We start from the raw sequence: 20357 nt of genomic DNA, 5'->3' as shown, positions 1-20357 counted from the left end.
TGAATTTATAAATTAGGCACAGTAAGAGATTAACAACAATAATTAATAATAAAATAGAGCAGATCTAACAATATAGTGTAATAAAAGTTACTGTAGATCTTAGGAATCTCAGCACCCGATTTCTTTTCCTCTCCCTATTGGTGAACTTCCACCTTTTCACTTAAAGGAAGCCCTTTACGGCCTCTCTTTCACATATCCAAATTGCTAGCATCACTACTCTTGCACTTTGGGGCCTTTATTAAGTAAAATAAGGGTTACTTGAACATAGGCACTGTGATACCAGGACAGTGGATCTGATAACCGAGATGGCTACTAAGTGACTGCTGGGTAATGCATACAGTGTAGAGCTACCAGACGAGGGGATGATTTATATCCCCGTCAGGTGAAGTGGGACAGAGCAAGATTTCATCAGGCTGCTCAGAATGGCACGCAGTTTAAAACTATGAATTGTTTATTTCTGGAATTTTTCATTTAATATTTTGAGATCACAGTTGACCATGAATAACTGAAACCACGGATAAGGGGGGACAACTGTATTATCAACAAAAATATCAACAACTATCTTCAGAGACTACTTAAATATTTCATTTCCAAATACGTATTGTGTGAGGCCAGGTTTTCTCCATATTTTCCAATCCAAAAAACATATTGCAACAGAGCAAATGAAGCATATATGAGAATTCATACAAACAAAAGTTATTTGGGATCTTCAATGATTTTTATAAACATAAAGCATTCCTGAGATCAAAATATTAAGAAAGTTTTAAAAGTTTTAAAAGTTGGCTGCTGTATATAATTTTTCTTATCCTGAATTTTTTCATTTAATATCATTTATTACCTGCCTAATACTTATTGTTACTTTTTTATTCAGCTGTCTGCTAACAAGACTGACAACTATTTGACCTTTTATTTTATTCATATTCATATTCCCAATTTCTGTCTAATCTTGGTATTTAGCGTGTGTTCCATAAATGTTCATTGAATGAATAAGTTGCAATGGGACAAGTTTTAATTCATGTCTCATTGATTGCTTTGGATTAGACTCGTTGTCCAGAAATGGTTACTGAATCTTTCTGATACTTACCTTATCGGGTGAATTACTCCCTGAGAAGCCTCTAGGCAAATCACTTAACAGTGAAGTCGTTTTGTTGAGCGGAAAGAGCTCTGATGCACACATCTGGATTTCCAATCACAATTCTAATAATATCGATATGAGGTATAATCTTGGAAAAAGTAATTGTGATATATTCTCCTCAGTTACAAATTTTCTTCTTCATACATTGAATATGAATAGTTTGAATTAAAAGATGACAGTATTTAGAAGATTTTAAGGAATCATAAGACAAAGAGCCACCTATGAAAGATTAGTGTACAAGCTTGTGCCATGCAAAGGTGTAGGGGCTAAATTTGCATTTGCCCACAGTATAGAAGCTATAAGATTAGAAAATGAGAGACAAAAATCTCAAAAACTACCAGAGATAAATAAATAATGATTTAAAATAAACAACAAGCAGATTCTAAAGAGAGTTTTTGCCAATAACAATAGGTATGCTATTTTCAAAGTGCCAGAATCCAATTCAAAACTCACTTTCGAAGATAGTGTGAACTAGGAGCTTGGCTTCATGGCCAACTGGTTAAAGTTCCGTGTGTTCCACTTCAGCGGCCTGGGGTTCACAGGTTCAGATCTCAGGTGTGGACCTACTCCACTCGTCAGCCACGCTGTGGAGGCATCCCTCATACAAAGCAGAGGAAGACTGGCACAGATGTTACCTCAGTTCTAATCTTCCTCACCAAAAAAAAGAAAAGAAAAATATCCTGTGAACTAAAGTTATTTTCAGATACTCAAAGGCAAAAATCTTTATTACCTATAGATCTTTGTTAAAAATAATAAAATAAAGAGACCTTGATTGAAACAGATGAGGTAAAATATAAAAAGAAATTAAGAAAAGAAATAAGATTAAAAAAACAAGTTGATAAACCTAAATCAGTACTGAGTATAAAAAAATAATTAGAAAAATAAATTGATGAAATAAAATCAAGGGCAAAATAAAATATTTGACTATAATAACATAGAGATGGGAGGAAAGAGTTATAGCACTCTAAATTGCCTAAAGTGTGTGGAAAATTCAGAGTGGATATTCACATTGTTAAGATTTAATGTTAAGTTTGCATTTTTAAAATATAAGGGCAATAAAAAATAATATAAATGGAAGGCACAAATTTTATGAGAGTAGAGTGGGAAAGGCAGTAAAGAACACCAGATAATGGCAATATAAGGCATGAAACAGGGCAAGAAGCAAAGAAAAGTAGGGTTAAGTAACACGAAAATAAAAGAGTTGAAATAAACTTTGGTTTATTGGTTTATTGTATTAGTCTGGGTTCTCCAGAGAAACAGAACCAATAGGAGACAGATGCATAGTGTTATATGTATACAGAAATCTTGGTGCTGCACTTTTTAATTTGCAATTTATACAAGGAGAAGCTCTTAAAATTGCTGAAAACAATATAAAAATAAATTGATACATAGCAAGTCTAAGAGGAAGCAGAAATGGAACTGCCTCCTCAGTTCAGAATATTCATTTTAGAAAACTGGCCCCCAGACAGCAGACAGCACCACAGGACTATACAGATCTTCAAACTGCCAGCTTCATATCCGAGAAAGAGATGCTGAAACTAATCAGATACAGGCACTGGAAACAAGGGGAATCTATGTACCCTACCAGTTAACAAACATTTGGTATCTATCGGCCTTTCCTTGTTCAAGGGGAAATAATCACACGAAACAAATACCAACATAAGGTCTGGATAAGAGACATCTTATTGAATCACAATTTCCCAAAATCTATGCCTCAAAATGTATTCTGACTCAGGAGACAAAGGCCCTCTCATAAAATATATTTTTAGAATTCTGACTTAAATGTTAAAACAATTTCTGTATTTCACGATCTTTTGGTACTTTCAAGATGCTGTTATTCATATCTACAACTGACAAATATTCGCTGAGAATTCCTCATGGAACTGGTATTTTTGGACACGCTTTGGGAAATGCTCCTGTAGAAGTACCTTCTTTGATATGGAAAGATGTGCAACATCCATTATAAAATTATAAAATCAAGCTACAAAATTGGTTATGCAATAAATTTCCATATATATTTCCACTGGGTAAGCAAACACAATGGTATTTTATATATTCAATCTAAATGAGACAGATTACAATGGTAGGGTATTACAAATGGTAGGGTTAAGTGGGTAAGTGAATGTATATGACTTATTGTATCCGTAAGAGGATATCCAAACCAAATTTGTAAACAAAAGGCTTTTTGAAAAAGGAGGGTTCTGACCTAAGACCTGATTATCAAATCAGAGATATTTGCAAAGTAAAAATAATGAGGCGAGAGTGGCTGGCAGTCCGTGGATGACTGAATTTTGCATTCCAGACTGAGAAAACATATGACCATCATCTACAGCCATAAAAGGATAAAATGTTCAAAAATAGCATATTTCATCTGGTTGGAGTTTAGAGCATGAGGTGGGGAGTGGTAAGATAGCCTGCTGGAAAGGTAAGAAGTTGTAAAATCATGAAAGTCCACACAAGATAGATAAAGAATGTAAACTTTATCCCAAGGGCAATGGGGAACCAAAGAAAAGTTTTACATAGGTTAGGGAAAAACTCTACTTTTGTTTAAAAGATTATGCTACACTATGGAAATGTGACATAAGGTGGCAAGAATAGAGGGAAGAAGACCAGTTGGTAAGTTGAATGAGAAGATGATGGCCTAAAAGAAAGATGATAACAGAAAAGATGAAACGGAATTGATAGATCAAGAGATACAGAACAGGCAGGGCGCGGACATGGATCAGTTTCAGGAAAAAGGAGGGGTCAGCAGGACACTGGAGTTTCTAAAAGATTTGATGAAAACTTGATGAATTCACTCAAAGGCGTGAAAAACAGAGAGAATGTTTGGGGTAGAACGGAGATATATTGGATCCAACTTTGATTACGTTAGATTTGAGAAGCTTCTGAAACTTCAAAGTGGTGGGTCATGAGTTAATTAAGATGCAAATTTGTTGAGAGGAAATTTGCTTGTTCTATGAGTGCATTCATATTCTTTCAAGCATTTAAAAAACAGATAACTTAGGGGCCAGCCTAGTGGCATAGCAGTTAAGTTGGTGCATCCTGCTTTGGTGACCCAGGGTTCACCAGTTCGGATCCCGGGCTTGGACCTATGTACTGCTTATCAAGCCACGCTGTGGTGGGCATCTTACGTATAAAATAGAGGAAGATGGGCGCAGATGTTAGCTCAGGGCCAAGCTTCCTCACAAAAGAAAACAAAAATTCCTTGCCACAGAAATCATTCTAAAGCATATGAAAAGATGGAATTTTACCTAATTCACTTTATGAAGCTAGCACAATTCTGGTCTTAAAACCTTAGAAATACAGAAAAATAAAACAAAATCACAAATCAGTCTAGCTTATAAACACAGAAACAAATATTTCAATTTATATACTGGATCTGACTACATAAAACTTTAAAATTTCTGTGTCAATAATATCCTAAATATAATAGCTGAAATATTTCCAATTACTTGAAAACTTACCCATAGCCTTAATATTTTAGGAGAAAATACTGTTCAAATGATCTGAAAAAATATGCAAAGGAAAAATTGGAAAAGAGTAAGAAATATACTATCAGCATAAGAACTAAGAGATTCATCAAAATTGAAGACATTTTTCCTTTACTAGAAAATTCCAGAGCAACTTGATTCTGGAGAATTGTACCTTAGAGTAAACTGAAGGAGTAAATACAGGATATTCCCAAATGCGTTGTCACGGCAACTGAATGTAGGCTTTTACTTAGAAGGCTTTTTCACAGAGGACAAATGTTCTTCATGTCAAGCCAGGAAAGGAAAAGGTCAAAAATTTTTTTTGGTAGCCTACCTTTAGCCAAAGCAAATAATGAGAGTATGTGGGAAATATACTCACCTAAGAGAAGAGTCTTGGAAGAAAAAAAATAACAAAATCAACAAAACATTAATGTAATTTTTTTTTGAGGAAGACCGGCCCTGAGCTAACATCCATGCCCATCTTCCTCTACTTTATATGTGGGATGACTACCACAGCATGGCTTGATGAGCAGTGCCATGTCCACACACAGTGCCATGTCCACAAGCGGGATCTGAACCAGCGAACCCCGGGCTGCTGAAGTGGAACATGCGCACTTAACTACTGCACCATAGGGCCGGCCCCATGAATGTAATTTTTTTAAAAAGTTATGACAACAGAAAGCCTGAAGCTATTATGGGTTTAAAACACAGCAACTGGTGGCTCACCTTGAGGGAAAAAAATGAAAAGATGCAAAAAGTAATTCCTCTACATGTACATAGAAGTCCTGTTATCCTGAAATCTGTATATTATTTTAAAGGAATTACAGAGGAAGGGAGTAAAGATGAAGTTCCAAAACTCCAGCTACCCCAAATCCAAGAAACTCACTCTCCCACACACCCAGACAGCTGAAGGGCTGAACAAAATATGAAAGCCATCAGCATCTGAGCTGCTATCTCAGTCTCTATAATAAAGCATCGAGAAGTAAATGTCCAAACAGGACAGACACACAAAGAAGTTACTGAAACTCTCTTCCTGATAATTTGTGGAGAGTACAGAAGATGTCAAGAGAAAACTCTTGGGTAAAAAATACACAGGAAGAAACTGATCAATGCAAAATATCGAAAACGAAATTCACCCCAAAAATCTGTGTGTGAGTATGTGTGTAAGAGAGGTGAAATGAATAAATAAATATAAATAACATAAGAAAATAACATGATAACATAAAAATCTATTTGGGGAAAAGAAGAAGTAAAACACCTCAAGAAACAGAAGTGATGTCAATGTGAAAAAAAATCTTTTGCAATCTTAAATAAAAATAAATATTAACTCTATGAGACAGAAATCATAAGAAATGTATTAGTAAGGCATTATGTCAAGTGAAATAAGTCAGACAGAGAAAGACAAATACCAGATGATCTCCCTTATATCTAAAAAAATCTAAAATCCGAAAAAAATCTATGTCTAAATCTAAAAACATCTTTTAAAAAGTCTAAAAGAAAAAAGAAAACCAAGCTCATAGAGACAGAGAACAGGTTGGTGGTCCCCAGAGGCAGAGGTTGGGGTGGGAGAAATGTATAAACTGTTTTGTTTTGTTTTGTTTTTTAGTTTAAATAAATTGAAATTTTTTTCTAAAAAGAAAAATGGCACACGTACATACTCCAAGTGAAATTCATTAGTCAAAATCAGGATATATATAATAAATGAAATTCATCCAGAAGCCTTCAGAGTTCAATTATTTAGTTAATAATAATTATGTAAAATTTAAAAATCCCCAAAGCATATGGAAATAACCAACCGTTTGTTAGGAAAATATTTTTAAACTAAACGTCTGGGTAAGATCACTAGGAAGAGAAAGGGAAAATAAATGTATGAAATGGTTTATATCTAAAAGAATATAATATTCAACAATCTTGAAAGTGCATTTGAAAATTTCACTAAAATTACCTTTTGGAGTGAGATAAATCATTTGAAAAATGAAATAAGAAAGCATCAACAAACTATAGATAATTTGGGAAAATTAGATCATCATTGGACTACATCCCCAAAGATGAGATTTTCAAGAGGATAGGCTGTCAGGCTTCTTGGGAAAAAAAATAAAGTATTGGTAAGAAAATAAACTACATCAGTTATATACATATGGAAAAGATGGACTTGAACATAGGATTTTTAAGTAAGATTTTCTGGATGATGAGACTACAAAATTTTTCTCTTTTTTTTACATTATTTTGTAATTCCTGAATTTTCTTTAATTATTTCACTAAAATTTTGATTAAACAAATATTGACTCATACCTTCTATAGGCCAGGCACTTTACTAGATGGACACTATGTATACAACAGTAAACGCACTAAAGATGACCCTGCTCTTTAGGCACTAATTCAGGAGAAAGAGAGAGAGAGGATTAGACAGAGATGGACAATGCAGCATGAAAAGTGTTATGACTATAGATAATCGTAAATTAAAAAAATACGTAATACTCAGCAGTCCTTAGGAGCTGGCTAGCAGGAGACGATACTCAGCAGAGAACAGCTTATGTGGGGAAATAGTTTATGATAAAGTGAGTGGGCATTTAAGTAACGGAGAAAGCAAATATATATTTCCTAAAGCTGCTGTATTAGGCAATGTGGAACTTTGGAATTAGGGAAGTAGGCATTACCTGAAGGACAACATAGAAATTTGAGAGAACATTGTGTTACATGGATTGTGTGAGAGCTGTACTGATGGCAAGAATAGGGGAGAGAGAGAGAGAGAGAGAGAGAAAGAGAGGGAGAGAGAAAGAGAGGGAGAGAGAGAGAAAAAGAGAGGGAGAGAGAGAGAGAAAGAGAGAAAGAGAGGGAGAGAGAAAGAGAGGGAGAGAGAGAGAAAAAGAGAGGGAGAGAGAGAGAGAGAGAGAGAGAAAGAGAGGGAGAGAAGCCTGGTCACACAAGAGCCCAGGCACTCCAGCTTTTCCATATTCACCTGAATTTCCTGATTTCCTAATGTCTATTTCACTGAAACACACTGTTTCTTGTCCTAATTCTTGTCGATTTCCTGGGTTGATTTTTATTGCCATTTTAATTCATCAGCAAGCCGTCGTTAGTGATTTGTCATTTGGAGCACAGAACGTCTCCACAGTCTTCACCTTGTTAAATTTAAATGTTAATGCCCCTCGTTATGGCACAGCCTTCACCCCTGCCAGTTACACCTGAACACAGGGGAACTATCTGACTTAAATGAAATCGCTAATCTCTTGTTCAGTCACATTGTAGGTGTAAAACGCAAAAACATTTTGAATCAAGTGTATGTCCTCAAATTACCTAATGGCAGAAAAAAGAGAAAAGAGGGGAAAATAACATGGATATTTTCAAAGTCTGGGTTTTTTTTTTTTAACAGGATCAGGAGAAAAGTTATTTGAAAACTAGTCTCTGATACTTTTAGCTTCGTAGCAAGGTTATTGGTTTTGAAAGTTAAAAGGTGTTTCCAGCGGCCAGCCTGGTAGTAGAGTGGTTAAGTTCGTGCACTCTGCTTTGGCGGCCCAGGGTTCACAGGTTTGGATCCTGAGTACGGACTTACATGCCACTCATCAAGTCATGCTGTGGCGGTCTCCCACATATAAAAGAGAGGAAAATTGGCACAGATGTTAGCTCAGGGACAATCTTCCTGAAGCAAAAATTGAAGATTGGCAACAGATCTTAGCTCAGGGCCAATCTTCCTCACCAAAAAAAGAAGGAGTTTCCAATAAGTTCTCAAACCTAGAATTCAAAACAACAAAAGGAGTTCTTTTCTTTTATGATTGTGATTTTAGAACCAAATTCTATGAGAGTGTTCACTGTCTGGTGGCCCACGATGCTAAGTGGAGCCAGATTCTTGACAACATCCTTAATATCCATAAACACACCTATCAACCACACACTTCTCACTCCCCTGGACAGTAGGACATAAACACCAGTTGGGTAACTCCAGTCTCAGCTATTCTCTGAGAGCTCCAAACCTCCACCACGATTATGACCACAACGCTGCCCAGGGAGCAGAGTCACGGCAATGTGTGTGTCCTACTGCAGTTCAAGGACGGCGAGGGGAGTGAAGAAAGAAAAGCAGAAAGGCTCCCATTCTACATTTATTATATTTTAGTCCTATTATATTTTCAAATAGAGAGAGAGATTTTGTTCTACAACTATATTTCACCCGTTTCTGCTTGATGATATTCTACTAAGATATTGAAGCTTTTGCATTGGGTAAAAATCTCCAACAAGTACATTTTATGAAGCAGGGGAGGAAGGAAAGAAAGAAAAAGGAAGGAAAGAAGGAAGAAAAGGAGGGAGGGGGGAAGGGAGGGAGGAAAGTAGGAAAAGAAACCAATGAAACCTGTCTTACCCTCATAGAAGTTCTTGTGTTCAAACACTGTTCTTTATGATTTTTTTTCTTTAAATAACACCTTTAAGAAACTACGATTCTAAAACTCTAGAATAATTTGCATTTTTTTTTGGTTAAACAAACCAGTGTGAACTCTTTAAATAATCCATGAGGGCGTCATAACTGAGATTCAGATGTCCAGGTCGTGCCTGCCCATTCAGCAGAGTTTCAGCTGTGGTTTGCAGGCTCTTGTAAACTAACCTCATGGAAACAGCTCACGTTTAAGGCTCATTTGTGATACTTGGGGATAGAATGTATTGAACTGGTTTTGCTACTGCATGAAATTTCTCTTCTTACTTCTTCAGTAGTCTCTGCTATACATTCATTCCATGTGTGTGAACATAAAGGCATTGCATAGACCTAATTCCCTGGAAGCAGCTTCTATAGTCATAAACCCACTGAAAGGAGCCAAAATCTTCACTGGAAACTCTCCCCTGGCCTGAAAGGCCCTGCTCAATGAGCCCTCCTACCTCCTGCCCCTGACCCCAGCCTCATTTCTGTCCATCCTCCTCTGGATTTATCATTTCAAGTCACATGGGCCTTCAGTTTCCACCCCTTTGTCTCATCAGCACCTCTGTACCTCCTGTTTCTTCTGGCTGAAGGCAGCATGTCTGGCTTCCTCTTATCTGTTAGATCTCAGTTTACACAGGAGTACTGCAAAGAGATTGTCCTTGACCACGCAATAGAAATTAGACCAACCCAATTATTTACTTCAAAGAACTCACCACAAGCAGCAACTATTCCATGAATTTCCTTCTACCTGCTTTTTGTTTATTGTATCTCTCCCTCTCTAAAATATAATCTTGACCAATATCAACATAGCTATTTGACTGTCTTATTTACCATTTTATTTCCATCATATTTTACCATGTTTGAAGGAGAAGGGTGCACAATAAATACTTTTGGAATGCCCAGATGAATGTTTCCATGTGAATCAAACTGAATGAAGTGTCTGAGGCTCTTTTGATAGACCAAAGCATATGTAAATACTTGATTAGATCATTCTAGCACCATTCTGTTAAGAGACAACTAATGGGGTATAAAGACAGAAAAGAAAATCCACTGAGTTTATATTTTTCATTTGGTGAAAAACATACTTACTCTGGATTTCCCCATCCTATAGAATAAATGGGGCCGGCCCAGTGGTGCAGCGGTGAAATGCATACGTTCTGTTTTGCTGGTCTGGGGTTTGCCGGTTCGGATCCTGGGTGTGGACACGGCACCCCTCCTCAAGCCATGCTGTGATAGGCATCCCACACATAAAGTAGAGGAAGATGGGCACAGATGTTAGCTCAGGGCCAGTCTTCCTCAGCAAAAAAGAGGAGGATTGGTGGTGGATGTTAGCTCAGGGCTAATCTTCCTCAAAAAAAAAAGAATAAATGAAGGAAAAGTACTCATGTTTCTCTAGCATGTAGATTATCTCAGAGCAACTGGAGAAAGTCTGAAGTTACTCAGTATTTGGCTAGCTGAATTTGCTAGTCTATATATATATAACAATCCCACAGGATCTTGATACACTGGTCTTTTTAACAATGGGCTAAAGAAAATTGGAATGACTCAAGCTTTCATTCTTATTCCTCTGGATGTATATTTTGAATATGTAGATAGTTACGTCATAACCCTGAGAAATAAATATTTCTAGAATATTGCATTCCATCAAATTTATTTGTGACTTATTTTACACCAATGTTAGCCACTTTGTATGTTGCAGAAGTACCAATGTTTTCTCACTTAGTGATAAATTAGTTCCAATTAAGATTGTTTATCTATGAAATCTGTTTAACTGTGACCATGAGAGGCACTGTGGAGAGGAAGTCTGCAAACTGGTTGGATAGAAAAAGTTTCCTCTGGAAGAATGAAAGTGAGACATTGTTTGCTAGAAAAAGAACAACAAGAGACAGCTAGTGAGAAAGAAAAAAAGTTACAGATGTAAAAGAAAGCAAGCAGGTTTTCCTCTTCCCAAAAATGTCAATGGTCTCCCAGTTCATAGAAAAATTAGACAAATAAAGATAGATGGTAGAGGGGCCAGCCCCATGGTGTACTGGTTGGGTATGGCACGCTCCACTTTGGCAGCTGGGGCTCATGTGTTCGGATCCTGGGTGCAGACATACACCACTTGTCAGTCGTCCTGTGGCAGCGACCCACATATAAAGTGGAGGAAGGCTGGCAAAGATGTTAGCTCAGGACTAATCTTCCTCAAGCAAAAAGAAAAAAAGAGGAAGATTGGCAACAGATACTGGCTCAGGGCTAATCTTCCTCAGCAAAAAAAAAAAAAAGATAGAAGATAGATAATTGACTTTGTGGCGTTAGGTGAGAGGAATTTGTTTAGTTTAACTTTTAGTATACTAACTTTAAAAATTAAAAATCAGATAACCCTGTGTTGTTATCCCAATTTTTGTTTTGAAATTTTACTGAACTGTGAAATCCAAAAATGTAAGAACCAATTGATGCTCAAATAGATATGTGATACATAATTGATAACTGAAACAGAAGTTTCGGGGGGTTTCATGAGAAGACATCAGATAACACAGCATCGTTAAATAGACAGGTGTCTATTTAATCACTGAAGCTCTGTGATAGTCCACCACGGCTGAGTCTGAGAGCTTGAGAGGCAACTTAGCCAAGTTTGCTCGCCAACCATTAAATTAACATTGGAATACAGGAGTTAACGAGATTAATATTATTCCAGCAAGAAGATAAATACTATTTTTCATGTATTCCAGGAATTTTTGGAAGAGAAATATTCCAAACCAGAAATACTCTATAAACTAATAGCTAAGAAACTCCAGATAAAATTGAAATAATATGGAAATAACATCACTTAAAAGGTGATGTTTTGCAGTTATTCAGGAATATTTATAAGACTGATTTATGGGTTTATAGCTTTTATAGTAAAAATCATTCATTAAATACTGTTTATAACTGTACCTAATTGATATTCACAAATCAATCAAAAGAGAAAATAGAAAAATAGTTTATAATGTGTCCTTGAAAGCTTCAACTTTCATATTTTTAAAGGATACATTTTAGTGAAGAAAAAACGTTTTAAATAATCTTGGAATTAGAATATTCAAGATCTGAATCCCCAAATCAGCCACATCCAGGTAACTTAAGAAAGATGTCACTTAAAGAAATAAATGACCAAACATGCGTAGTTAAGTGAACAGAGACCTGAGCAAACCTCTTAGGCGTGTAAACAGAGGAGAGAAGAAAGGGAAAGAAGGGCAGAAAGGAAAGAAACAAGAAAGAGAGGGAGAGAGGAAGGGGAGAAGGAAAGAAGGAACTTCCTGCAGACAAACCAGAGCCACACTAAACGAATTTGCAGAACGAAGAGGTATTTGTTTAGATGAATGTAGGTGGGTGACTGCATCCACTTGTTTGTGTGAATAATAGGTGCTTAACAAAACTTGAAAATGTTTGACATCATGCTTAAAAATGAACATTTCTTATTTTCATTTAAATCATAAATATTTCATTGAAATAATAAATTTAAATGAAAATGGTATTTTCTTGTAAAACCATTTCTGCAAGTTAACACTCTTACAGAAATCATGTTGTTTTTTTATTTAATCCTGGAAGTTATGGAGCCATTGCTAATTCCTGAGCTAAGAAGTGATATAAATAAATAGGTAGGTTAATAAATAATTGGCAAAGTAGGCATTATTAGCCCTGCCATGATGGTAGGGATAGGAAGGGGTGACCCAAGGACCATTATTAGGTTAGTCTCTTCATACACATACACACATATATATGGCCTCAAATTTAGAGAGTTGATGTAACATAAAAATGAGTATATTGTGTTTAAGGTTAGAAAAATAAAGTACTAAGAACAGTCAGATGATTTTCAGAATAAACGATAAATTTCAAAATGTAGAAAAATATATAGAAGGCAAAATTGGAATTCAGAAGAGAGATCAGGGAAGAAGAAAAAGGTGTGAGATTTTTACTCAAAGGGGTTATTTGAAGCTATGAAAGTTGACAAGATGCTGAAATGAGATGAAGAGTATGTAAGAGGAACAAACAGGGGCAATAACTGAATCCTGAGGAGTGCACACGTGTAGGTGGCAAAAAGAAGAGATGAAACTGGATAACGAGACAGAGATTTTAATAGAATAAAGCGTCACAGAAGCCAAGGGCATAATGGATTGCCTTTGGCCAGTAGAAGATGCATACTGCCCAGCTCAGTTCTATCTTTCAGTCTTTTTCTAACTTAAGCCATTCTTTTAACTAGACATTCTGATCAGTAATGAAATGGAAATGGGCTATCATTGATTTATTCTCTGTTTCTTTATGAGGACCATCAATTGTGCCAGGTATTGGATCATCTTTCTGAGACCTCTGAGGAAAGATGAGTCCCACACATTTTAAAATGTTGTATTGACTAAGCAGTTATGACTTGTTTTCTATTTTGTGTCTAAATAGATATAGACTCATACAGATAACATTCCAAGAAGAGCGGAAACAGTAGCCAATGAGTACAGACCCAAAAGAATGCAATATCCGCTGAAAACAAACATGAGAAAATCCAACTGGCCAGCAGAATTGGGCAGTGCTCTGAGCCTTGAGAAGAGAGCTTTTCCACTGAATGCCCTATAACCTACTTCCATTTCCCACCATCTTGTCTTGGCACAGAGGGTTGTAAGGACAGCTCTCCATCTAACCCCTTTTCTCCATGACCCGAATCTTGAAAGCTAAATTGGCTCCTTCTATTGTTTGCTCCTTGAATGGAAGCCAAACTAGACATTCACTGCAGGTGGTCATCAGTCAACACTTGCAACTATGGTCCAAACCAGTTTTCCAGCAGAAACACATCACATTATTAAAGGTAATCCATGAAGTATTTTTAAAGGATTTAGGGATGCCAACAAGTTTCCGCAAGATGGATGAATCTTTACAGTTCTAATTTTGAGAAGTTACTTTGAATCATTTAAGTGATTTCCTTTTTTGTCCTTAAGAAAAGCAGTTATAAGAAATTGGAGTTTTTCTGCATTTTTTAAACAAAACTTTCTGTGTCCCTACTCTAGGGACAGATCTTGTTTTAGACATTAGCAACGCATATGAAAGACATAGGCCCGGTTCTCGTGGACCTCACGTTTTGGAGCTTAAGAAAGAGAGACATTAGACAAATAAATACCTACAAATTATTATAGTATTAAATACCGTGAAGAAAATAAAACAGGATAAATAGGTACGAAGTGACACAAGGGATTGTGCAGGGGGCCATTTTGGTGAGTAAAGATCTGTTTAAGGAACCAGCATTTGAACTAAAATGTAAACAATGGAAATAAACCAGCCTTCCAACATCTGGGAGGACAATTTCATTCATAGAAAAAGCAATGGAAAGCCCTGAGGTGACATAGAGCAATGGAAACAAATGTGGTATGTCTGGGTAAGAGGGCACAGAAGAACAGTAAAGATGATGTTGGGGAAGAAGGCAAGTTTGGAATTAAATTGATGACCTTATGGGTCATGTGCAGAAATTTGAATTTTACTCTAAGGGCAAAGGGAAATCCTTGAAATGTCCTCAACAAAGGAATGAAACAAATTGATTGACATGTTGAACCTATCTAGGTTCTACATGGTGGATTCATTGCAGGAAAGCAGAGTTCCCATTATTCTCTCCCCCACATAACTACAGGGAGTAATGGTGCTGCTTTCCTTGGAAAAAGCAGGGAATGAAAAATACCTCCATGTTCCATAGGTCAAGTAGCTCCACCCAGGGAAGAGCTTTTCACTAAGAAGCAATCACTGATTTCCACTAGCCTCCTGATGAGGTCTTTGTTAAATGAAACATATTTCCTCAACTCTTACACCTGAACATATTTCCTCTCCCTATTATTTTAGCTAGAAGCAATAACAATGTCCAAAGATGTGCAGTTTTAGCAGGAGTAATAGTGCACACATCCTCAAGTAGAAAACCTTTTGGAATGATTCAGAAATTACAGCCACAGTTCAATAGCAGAGAGAAATGGATGTGGCAGCCCTCTGTAAACAACAATGCATTGTTCACTGTAAACATTATTACCGGGAGTTGAATACCAAACATGCTTAAACTAGGACAAGAACCTGCAGTAAACTTCTGTTTCTCTTCAGTTGGCCCATTGAGTCCCTATTTGTAAGCAAGTATCAGCAAAAGACGTTTGGTGCTACAGTGACAACAAATCTATCAAAGCTGGAAGCTTTGAGCTCTCTAAATGATTTCCCCAAATATAAACCTCAAGCTGGAGAAAGCTGTATTCACCTGGGGAATTTCTGTGAAAATAAATTAAATAAATAAAGAGACAATAGACATAATCAGTATCGACTGATATATTCTCTTCTAGTGACTTTTAGAAGAAGTATGATATGTAAAAATGCATTTTCTCCTGGTTTATATTTATCACATTAGAATTTATTGAACAGAACCTTTGAGCTAAATATTGAATTGGCCATTTGCACTCTAGCGCAGTAGTCCAAGGTCATTTCACCAAAAAGGAGAAAATTAAAACTACATGAGATAGGAGTTCTGGAATGCCACACTGATGTTAAGGTTACTATTTAGATTATAGTATCAGTTTCAAAGACTATGGAAAAAAGTGAAAAGCATTTTTCCCATTTAAACTTATCAGACTGATAACGCCAAAGCAGGAACACAGTTTTCCCCTCAGCTATGATTAGTCTGGTATGCAGAAAATGTATGGATAATTTTTCAAGGTTATCAGGGCCTACAGACATAGTGACTCCATTGTACGGCAGGGGCACAGATCCTGTTGGCTTAAAGAGATATCACAGATGCCTTCCAGCTAGATGAATGTACTCCTGTTTTTGTTTGCTAGGTGTGTACATAGATCGAAAAGGTGGCATGTCTTTTTTTCGCTGTTTTCTTGGTGAGGAAGATTGTCCCTGAGCCAGTATCTGTGCCAGTCTTCCTCTATTTTGTATGTGGGATGGGATGCTGCCACAGCGTGGCTTAATGAGCAGTGCTAGGTCCACACCTGAGATCCAAACCTGTGAATCCCGGGCTGCCGAAGCACAGCTTGCACACTTAACCACCACACCACTCGGCCAGCCCTAGCACGTCTTTACGAAGCCAAAATTAGGTCTTGTTTTTCATCCTGAAGATAAGTCCAACTTTATGATGACAAATATTCGATAATTTAGGTGTACCAGAGCCAGAAATTTACATTCTTCCAGGTTTGTCAAAGTTGGATTTGTCTTTGTGGTTACTGAAAATCAAAGTAGATCTAGCTTTGGAAAGAGAAAGAAATTACTCATTGTATACAATACCCAGGTAGCACTAGCATTTTGCATTCCCTGTATGAAATATTTAGATGGGATGCAAATTCAAAATTTTATAATGAATGAAGTGATTTTCCATATTGGAGTACACAAAATTATTAATTTACCTTGAAAGGTAAAGGTTGAAAGGGAATCTGATCTAAGTATGTATTCTCGAAATGTTAATAATGAGAGAAATATTATTTACTAACTTATAAGTGCAATTTCAAAGCACTCTTGAAAAGTTGAATAAGGTAGTTTTAAAAGAAAAGACAGGGATTATCTTTCTTTATCTACTTAAAGTATATGGGATAAATATTCATAATCACTTATTCATAGAGCACTAGGTGTTTGAAAACATTTTAAAATATGCATGTATGTATGTTTTGAATCATTCTGGCTCTCTTTCTGGAACATCCATCAATATAAAACATACAGGAGCTGCTCCTCTCCAGATGCTTCTTTCTAAGACATTTATCAACTTCAGGTTTCAAGTAACTCATTCAAGTGCTGAGTGAATTTGAAGTTATGAACCATTAGTACAGCTTAGCAGCCAAGATCAGGGATCTGCAGTGAGACTGTCTGCATAGAATCCTGGCTCTAATTCTTACTTACGGTGTGAACTTGGGCAAGTTATTTGAACTCTCTGTTTTGGTTTCATCAACTTTGAAGTGAGCATATTAATATTACTCACCTTTGAGGATAGTTATGGTGATTAAGAGCCATAATATACATCAAGTGCTTAGAATTGGTTTACAATAGTGCTAAAACGTGTTTAGTGGTGGTGGGAGTGATCTCGGGGTGGTGGTAATGGTGATGGTGGTGGTAGAAGAGAGAAGAGTTCACGTCACAGTCAATCATTGGATGCATATATAGGAAATGATATACTATTTCAAACTTTGAAATACTTAGGCTGATGTCTTCTGTCCAATATCATCGTGTAACCTTCAATGTCAAGTGATAAATGAATAATGACACGCAGACTTATTGGATCTCAAAGGAGGAGATCAGACAAATATTCATATCCCTATGTTTTAGATGAAGATGTAGAAGTGAAGGGTAATATGATAGTCTGCCAAATCAAGTAATTTTGTGGTTTCTTTCCTGCTACTTCTTAGGGAAAATGAGTATCAGAAAGGAACCCCTTTGGATGTCCTGTCCTGAAACATAAAGCCTTACTTAATCCACACCATCCTCTCCCCTCTTCCACCATTGCTCATTAGAAGCAATGCATGGCTAACTTCTTTTCCTTGACTCTGGATCCTGCCTCCTCCTGCCTTCTCAGTTATTTCAGTTTCTATTCCATGTACGACTTCCACTATATTTTCACTCTCTTTCCGTAGGCCCCTTCGCATCATCGTTTAAATTTTTTCAAGTCTTCCTCAATTGAACAACCAAAAACTAAAATAAAATGCTCTCTTTTGATTAGCTCTTCCCTTCTAGTTACTACTCAGGCTCTACTCTCACCTTCAAGAACTAACTTATTAAACCAAATTATCTACATGTGCTGGCTGCATGCTCTCACCTTTAACTAAGATATTGCAATTGAGCTTTCACCCCAATCATCCTCTGCAGGTGACCTTGCAAAGGACAAATGACCTTCATGTTGCTAAGTCCTCTTAATACATTTGATATCATACATGCTTGATTCCTCAGGGCCATTTCATGTTGTTCACTACTCCTATCCTTCTGAAATGCTCTCTTTTCATGATATCACCTCTGTGGTTTTCCTCCTGTCAATCTTTCTCAATATCTTTTGAGGCTTACTTATTTTTCGTCACTCTGTGGCTTATCCATTTTTCATCAATCCATTAAATGTTATTTCTCACCAAGGCCATCATCTCGCTACACAAACACACACACACACACGTATTCACCATATATATTTCCTAAGGTTTAAATCTGGATATCCAGTAGCTATCTATACATCCTGACTTACAGCACTTCAAACTCAACGTTTTCCAAATTGAGCTGCTCATTCCCTCCCATCAGATCAACCCTTAACAAATCTCCTTTTCCTTCAGTATTCCTTGCCTCAGTAAAAGGCGTGACCATCTCTCCCATCATCTATGCTCAAATCCTGGAAAACGTCACCAACACCTTTTGATGCCAAATCAATTGTCTGCTCTTGGTAGTTTCAGTTGCTATGCAACTCTTTTCTGTCCCGGGTCCAAAATTAGTCTAGGCATCCATTCTTTCTCTTCTGATGTATGACCAAAGTATCTCCTTCCTACTACACACTCTGTATCCTTGCAATAGATTTCTCACATTGCAGCCAAAGTGACCTTCCTTAATGTAGCATTGCCCTAAAACTTTAATGACTCTCATGGCTCTGACTATGGTCATACAGCTAAATGCCTTTAAATGGCTTACCAAGCCCTCTGCCACTCAGGTTCTGCCTACTTCTTCACTCATCCTTTGCCAATGTCTTTCTTGTGTTCTATTCTTCAATAATACTGAATTTCTTTATGCTCTCCAAATTCATTCTCCTTTCTAGCCTCCAGGTCTTTTCACCAGTACTTGCACTCTGTTGTTCATTCTTTCCCTTTTCACCTGGAAAAGGGATTCTCATTTGGGTGAGATTGAGTTTAAGTGTGACTTCTTCCAAAAAGCCTAATCTGAGCCCCATATTTGAAAATTTTTTTCCTTCTATGCATACCTATAAAGCCTACATTATAACATTCAGTTATGAAATTGATGGTCTTCCCTACTGGACTGTAACCTCCAATGTTACTTACTTTGTAGGAATTATGTCAGCCTATTCACTTCTTCGTGCTTAGCACCCAAGTATGTCATGGGGGAGTTAATCAATATCAGGAAAATCAACAAGTTAATGAAATAATTATTAATTGAAATTCATTAAAGAAAGTTCCAAATGGTTAAAAGTGAAAGTTAAGAAGGCTGTTGGATTCCTTTTATATAGTGGTTATTAAAATCATGGAAGATAGATAGTGGCCAAATCCTTCTACAAATCATTTACTAATGTCAGTAGAAGTATTCCAATTGGGGAGTTCTGTTTGTGTGAAATAGTTCACTGCTTCTAATATAAGTAAGTAATGACTAGTAGTAAAGCAGGAAGCAAGGCAAACTCTATTTAGCATTTTCATGAATCACTTAGATCCCAATGGTAGAAAATCCCTTAAAAAGTAAGTCCGTGGAGAGCAGCAATCACTCATTGGTTTGGTGATTTGCAAAATAAATTATAACAAGCATATTTCATAATGCACTTAATTTATTGAACTGCTTGGCTATTGAGTAAGCCTTTAATAAATGCTTCTCTAAGACTATAGATACATCTGCAAGTCTATTTATTGTCTTTAGAAATTAAGTTTATATAAGTGAAGGAATTGTTTCTTATGGTGAATCCGAGAGATGTAGGATTGAATACTGTCTATTAACCTTGGAGGCCTTCGTAAATGATTTAACACTTCTGTACCTCAATTTATTCACCTTAAGAAGAGGGTTGTTTGTATAATGGGACTGTGACTGCAAAGGAGGAAATATGGAACCTGGTCTTCAGTAAGTCCCATATGTACATCTTATTCATGACAATGATGCCAACCAACATCGAGTTTCCCAGTTTACCTTCAATTCTATCCTTATGCTTACCAGTAATATGCTTCTAGTTATATCCTTTATTTGTTTATTTTTATTTTTACACATGTTTATTTAGCACCAGGCACTGAACTCATTCCTATGGATACAGCAGTGAACAAAGTGGAAATGACGTCTTCTCTTTTGAAGTATCTGGTCTGGAGTATGACACACTTCTGTAAATAATTTCTACACACTTCTGGCCATGCTGCTACACTGAGAGCTCCCACAGGACAGGTGCTGTATCTTATTCAGTTATACATCTTCAAGGGCTTGGCACGTCATGAGTGCTCAGTAAAATGTTCCATCTAGGATGCTGGATAATTAGGTTAAGAATATAATTCGATTCTTCCTTCAATAGTCAGTTCTAATTTTATTCTAATTTTATTCCCACTACAAAGCCTTTTCTATATTGTCACCATTTTAGCCTGGTGAGAAGTAATATCTCCCTCTTTTGTGCTCTCAAGGCACCTTTTGTTGTCCCTCAGAAGGGCACATTCACACTATT

The 20357-nt window shown here is 36.7% G+C and overlaps 1 long non-coding RNA gene across 2 annotated transcripts in view; it reads right to left on the bottom strand.

Annotated features, from left to right (window-relative positions):
- LOC106782668 (uncharacterized) overlaps positions 1-20357 on the bottom strand; it is a 192355-nt gene that overhangs the window by 24643 nt on the left and 147355 nt on the right. For both annotated transcript variants that reach the window (XR_011433194.1, XR_001379928.3), the window contains exon 2: positions 1589-1782. This is a non-coding gene — a long non-coding RNA (uncharacterized lncRNA). The remainder of the gene's footprint in view (positions 1-1588; positions 1783-20357) is intronic.

Source organism: Equus caballus, chromosome 27, assembly GCF_041296265.1.
Source record: "Equus caballus isolate H_3958 breed thoroughbred chromosome 27, TB-T2T, whole genome shotgun sequence".
NCBI classification, from domain to species: Eukaryota; Metazoa; Chordata; class Mammalia; order Perissodactyla; family Equidae; genus Equus; species Equus caballus.
This window is presented reverse-complemented; position numbering and strand designations above follow the sequence as displayed.